The 6,376-nt window shown below is 37.2% G+C and overlaps 1 pseudogene; it reads right to left on the bottom strand.

Annotated features, from left to right (window-relative positions):
- Positions 1 to 3,017: 3,017 nt before the first annotated feature.
- LOC149995877 (mitochondrial coenzyme A transporter SLC25A16-like) lies at positions 3,018 to 5,025 on the bottom strand (annotated as a pseudogene).
- Positions 5,026 to 6,376: the final 1,351 nt, after the last annotated feature.

Here is a 6,376-nt window from a genome sequence, read left to right as displayed (position 1 = left end):
TCCTTCTTTAAAGCTCTGATATCAAGAAACAAATAAACACAATCTCCAAAAACTTGATACATGAAGTCTTTGCACTGGCCAAATCAAATCAAAGTTCTGGCTAACCAAAAGACTGAGGTGAGGTTTCCTGTTCCTCATTGCTTGAACAAAAACAAGAATTCTTATCCATAACTTGTCTTCCTCTCAACTTACACCATTTCATTCTCTTTGGAATTTGTCGTCCTGCACGCTTACTTCCCTGCATGACTATCATTTCCTTCAGTTGAAAAAAAAGTTTTAACATACAAATTTATTGAGGTATAGTTGATATATAAAAACTGCACATATTTAACATATACAGTTTGATAAGTTAGGACATAGGCAGACACCTATAAAACTATAACCACGGTCAAAGTAATAGACATATCTAACACCTTCAAAAGTTGCTTTGAGTTTCTTTGTTTTTATTTCTTAAATTTTGGGATTTTTGTTTGTTTGTGGTAAAAACACAGCATGAGAGTTACTTGTTTAAAAAAATAGTCAATAATATAATAACCTTGTATGATAGCACAATATGGTATCATTAACTATACAAACAGCGTTGTAAAGGAGATCTCTAGAATGTATTCACCTTTTCTGACTGAAACACTATACCCATTGATCAATAGCTCTTCACTCCCAGCCCCTGGTAACCATGGTTCTACACTCTGTTCTATAAAACTGAATATTTTATATAAATCTTATAAGTAGAGTAATGCAGGACATGTCCTTTTATTAGTGGCATATTTTACTTACCATAATGTCCTTCAAGTTAATTCATGTTGTCACAGAGAGAAGAATTCCCTTCTTTTTATGGCTGAATAATATACCATTGTGGCAATATACATTTTTTATCCATTCATCCATCCGCGGACACTTAGGTTTTCCTATGTCTTGGCTTTTGTGAAGAATGCTGTGAAGAATATGGGAGTGCGGGTATCCTTTTTGAGATACTGTCTTCTATTATTTTTGATATATATACCCAGAGTGGGATTATTGGATTAGATGATAGTTTATTTTTAACATTCTCAGGAACCTCCAAACTTCTGTGTTTTCGACAGCAGCTATATATTTCACATACCCACCAACAGTGTGCAAGGCTCCAGTTGCTCCCGACCCTTATCAACACGTGTTACCTATTTTTCTCTGGTAATAGCCAACCTAGCAGGTGTAAGATGACAACTTACCATAGTTTTGATTTGCATTTCTCTGGAAATAAGTGATTTTAACCATTTTTAATATGCTTGGTCATTTGCACATCTCTTTGGGTTCTTTAAATGTCAGAGTTGATATTGACAATGTATCCATTAGGTAAAAAGTAATGTCGTTTTTATAAAGTTATTTCTTATATGAAGTTACATCAAGGAACTGAAAAATTGCTTCAAATTATGTTTTTTTATTTTAAATATTTGTTATCTTTTTATTAATAAAATAACTGAGATACTTTATCCACTTAAATTTATTGAGATTTGATATTAATAATTAGATATAATGTAATCCAGAAATAACAATATAGTAAATAGTTTTAGGAACACATATTTCTAACTGCAGGTACACTTATAAATCATACAAAATTCATATTTATTTTAAAATAAAGACTTAGAAAAGAAAACCAGTTTGCCTAATATTTACCAAGGTGTGCCAAAAATATTTTAGCAAAACTAAATGTTGAAACATAAAAAACACTTTCAACTTAGTTTTCTAATGTTTTAAACATCATATCAGCTTTACAAATTACTATTTCCGAGGATAAAACTATATCCCTTTCCATTTATGTCATGCTTATAATAAATGTAAAGAGTACTCTTACACTTTAAACCATTTTAATAAAAATATATTAAATAAAGTCATTTTTATATTTTTACTTTTTAGAATTTGTTACAATTATTTTACATGGAAGAAATAATTGATGTATAATGACAGTAATTTAGAAACAGTCTTTGACATTCACATCTATATTAATAGATACTTTTCAGTCCAATTAAATAAATATTCTACTATACATCAAATTATCTAGCAAAACAAATCTATAATGCTAATCTGTTTTGAGAGCAAATATTCAGTATTTAGCGTACTGCCTTTGGGAACTACATTGATTTTTTTAACTGTTTAAATCAGTCATAGTACCTAGTAATAACATTTGAGCAATACCTAATAACTTTTCATTTATTGTTAATTCTCTCTCTATATGACTACTTTTTAACTATAACATTTATTTATTTATTTAAATTAAGAGAAAAAGTGTTCGTCCTTTATCAAGTGGAGCAGAATTTTAAGAAGAGAAATAATAAGAATAGTATTCCAATGCTGGTTTCTAAGCTATGGTTTATATAATTTAAAAGTTCTGTTCTTATCATTCTGTTGCAAAGTCTGTTTGCTATGATAATAATAACTAATATTATTCTTTGAAAATCTTTATTACAATTAAAAGCTTGGAACAGCATGATAAAGCTAATGGCATCCTCTTGAATCCCATTTAAGTTAGCTCTACTTTCAAATAACACTTTAAATGGTTTTAGATAACCTAACTGTTTAGCCAGCATCAGTTTAGGAATTTTAAGAAATGTTTTCCTGCGTAACTTTTGGCATCAAAAGCATAGTAAGTACTTCTGATTTTGTAATGAATGAAAAAATCAGGTTTCAAAATAGCAATGCTTTCCCTGACTGGTGTGGCGCGGTTCATGGGGAATCATTCTGCACAGCCCAAGGTCAACTCCTTGTCCAGGCACATATCTGGTTGCAGTGAGTGTCAGGACACATGCAAGAGGAATCCGATCGATGTTTCTCTCACATCCATGTTTCCCTCTCTCTTTCTGTCCCTTCCCCTCTGTATAAAAATAAATAAGTGAAACTTTAAAAAATAAAATGAAATGAAATGCCAGTGGTTCCTATAATAAGATAAATATCACACTTCAAGCAATATTGTCCCCAAAATTAAATTAACATTTTATTTAGCCATCTGAGAGTTCATTAAGGAAAAGAAATCGTTTTTGTTTTTTTCAGTTGAAGTGAAGAAACTGCTTCATAAGTTCAAATGTTGTAAAAGCCACGCTTGAGAGGAAATGGAGCTAATGAAGTTCAAAGATAAAACGATATACTCTTTTTTGAATTCTATGGTGTCCATTGACGTATTTCATAGTCCCCCACCTGCTAGGGCACTTTTCAAATTCTGGAGGAACGGTTCCTAATTGCATTTGCCCACGAGTCACATCAAATAGGTACAATATTGTCTTTTCTCTTGCTCCAGCTACACCACCACAAAAAAGTTTATACGCGTTTTCAAAGTGAAGACATTCGTCTTCCTGAACAAAAGTGGGGTTTGGCTGCCTGCCATTGAACCCAGGCATATTCCGAAGATAGTTTGATGGTGAAGGAGAAAGTCTTTATTAAGATGTCGCACCATTTTGGGGGATGGGGAATCCCTGACTGCAGGCCCCTCTCTTCCGCATGACACAGAAAAAACCTAATTGTTTCCAGAAAGACTGAAACCCAAAACCATGCCCAGAAACCTCGCTTCACTCTTAAATGTCCTTTTAAGAGCCGGTGGCTGCTAAGCGGATGCACTTCGTCCCCCGCCAGGCGTTGCTGGCGTTTGCACATGGCCACACCATGAGCTTCTCCAGCTGGGGGCCTGGGGCCTCCGCCAACCACTGCAGCGGGCGGTCAGTTCTCCACTCGTGGGGCTTGGCGCCTGCTGCCTGGTCCCGCAAGTGCTCCAGCCTTCATCTGCTCCACAGACCCCAGGGGAAGAGACAGGGCAGGCCTCTGCTTTCCCTCCACATAAATCTCCAGGCTGAATCTTCCATGCGGTCTGGAAGTTTTCAGCTCCCCAGCCAATCCCATCCTTTTCCCGGGATAGACTATCAGGTCTGCACCTTCCCTTGCTGCCACGTTAACCTTTAGGTCCCCGGGGCCTCGGTGTTCTCTTCAATCACGAACCAGAAGAGGTTAGGAGAGCTTTTCCTTTTCCAAACATTTCATGAGCCTCGTGCAGTGTCTCTGCTCCGGGGCAAGGCGTCTGCTGACATGCGCCAGTGCTAGGTCGTTCACCTGGGAAATGCAGCCTCTCTGTGCTGCCTTGGGGCCGCTCCCCTCGGCACCCAGCACCGGGCCAGTATCGCTTGGATGGTCTGATGAAGGTCTGCCAAGGGCAGGAGCGTGGGAAAGCCCAGCACTCTTTAAGGTACCAAAAGTAAAAATGGAGATGCCTGCATATGGATGGGTGGAGGTTGAAGAGGATATAAAAAGGATAAACAACAGAAAAACATACAAAAAAAAAAAACTTAAAAAATACTCTAACATTAAAAAATATATATCGAATTAACACTCTTTAGCTATAGTTGTTGCTAACCCTGGACAGATGTGAAACGCACAGGTTATGCACGTCCATCGGTTAGGTGAACAGGGGGCAATGCAGGCCGATGCAGTCCCAGTTCTGTTTATTCCTATTCCACTATGCCATCTTCTTTCATTATTGTATTAATTAAAATGTATTTACTGAGAAAAAAATTGAGACACCTGCATATGGAGCCATTCCTAATATAGAAGGCATTTGGCCTCTGTACAATCCAAGGAAAGCAACCTTCCTTAGCATAAATTGTTTTAAATACGTGGATAATTCAATGCGTGTTCTCCTTTCACCTGGAACCCTTCCACCTGGAGTGCTCGGCATACTCTAATCATGTCAGGAGAGCAAATACTGATCACTGCTTTCATACTTGCCATGGATCCATCTTTGCAGTAACTAACGTTTTATAAGACTCAAGCGCCATAAACGGAATTGCACCGTAAGGATGGATTCCAATCATTGCACAATTCCCTTTATACAGTCCAAGGTATTCCTCCTTTCGGAGAACAGCAGGCAATTCAGAAAAGACTCCTAGATGTTTGTAATGGTGACCGTGAGCTTGTAATAAAACTTCTACTCATCCAAAGAAGCAACTGCCGTTTGAGCAGAGCATCTGTAACACCTCCGGCCAGGAAGGAGCACAGCCGGAAGTCTTGGGGGGCAGTGGACCGTCAGGCACTGGCTTCTGCGGCGCTGGGAACGGGGATTTGGCCGCTGCCACCATCTGGACCAGAGCCACGTCAGAAGCTTTAGTTGCCAATTTACAATCCAACGGCTGCGCCAAGGCCATTGCTGGCAGTGACCGGGCACCAACCACTGTACTGGTGGGGCAGAGTCTCAAATCACTTCTTAATTAGCAGAATTCTTTGGTACGTCAAAATAATTTGGTCAAAGTAAAAAGTTTCTAATGTCATTATTGAATAATTAATCCCAGGATATCGAGGGTGAATAAACTCTCTGTTCTTCAGATAATTCACGAAGTCCATATTCTTAGGTGAAAATCAAAGAATTGCACCACCACTTTGACCTACATAATAATTTTTCTCTTTTGATACCAGAGTTGGAATCAAATTAACTGTTACTAATTTAAAAATAAAATTGATTGATTAAATAGTACTTTTCTGTAATTCTGAAAGTCAAAAACAAACAAACAAACAAACAAAAAACCCTTATTCTTTCATATTCCCGGTAATCAGTTTATTTCCTTAAATTAAAAAAAAAATTAAAAATAAAGCATAAAATTGAGCCATATATTACACAGATGAATAAAATTTGGGTGCTTAGTATATTTTCTATTTTTACTTTTAAATGTAATGCATTCACCCTTTAGCAGAAGCTTTTGGGTATTTCAGTTTTGCATAGTGAAATTATTATTAGTTCTGTATTTTTCCAAATTTGCTCAACATCATAATGAAAGTGAATGCCTGCATCTTCATTTTTATGCATTTTGGGGCAGCCGCTAATGTTATGTATGATACGGTATGACATATCCACATAATAAATTTTGTTTCTTAAAGCAACCATGAATATCTTTAAGCAATTAGTCAAATAAATGTCTTTGTAAATTTATCTGTACTCTGAAAGATTAAACTGAATGTACAAATCCATTGCTGAAAGTCTCTACCCCTTCTTTTTTCTTCTTTATTTTTTTTGGGGGGGGGGCGCAACAATCCTGCTGGCTGCTTCTTTTATTTTTTTTCTCAAAACGTATTAGATTTGGTTTTATTGTAGGGCACACATATGAGAACAAAGTACTGCACACACAGCTACAAATCATTTTGAGGAAAAAGGGTGTAAAAAAATTAGTAAGACTGCAATCACTTCAGGTATGCAGTCTTGACTTGAGGACTCAATGCTGGCTGGCAAGGGAGTTCTCGCCCTGAGAGGAGCTTCTTCCAGGTGGCTGCCCAGATTTCTGCAGCCTCAGGCCTGGTCTCTGTGAGACTTGCCTTCTTTGCAGTGGCAGCCTGGGAACTGGGAGGCCTCAGCTCTCGGCAGGCCTGGGTGTTG

Source organism: Furipterus horrens, unplaced genomic scaffold, assembly GCF_987537825.1.
Source record: "Furipterus horrens unplaced genomic scaffold, mFurHor1.1.pri manual_scaffold_12, whole genome shotgun sequence".
Classification (NCBI taxonomy): domain Eukaryota; kingdom Metazoa; phylum Chordata; class Mammalia; order Chiroptera; family Furipteridae; genus Furipterus; species Furipterus horrens.
The sequence above is the reverse complement of the archived record's forward strand: the minus strand, read 5'-3'. Positions and strand labels throughout refer to the sequence as shown.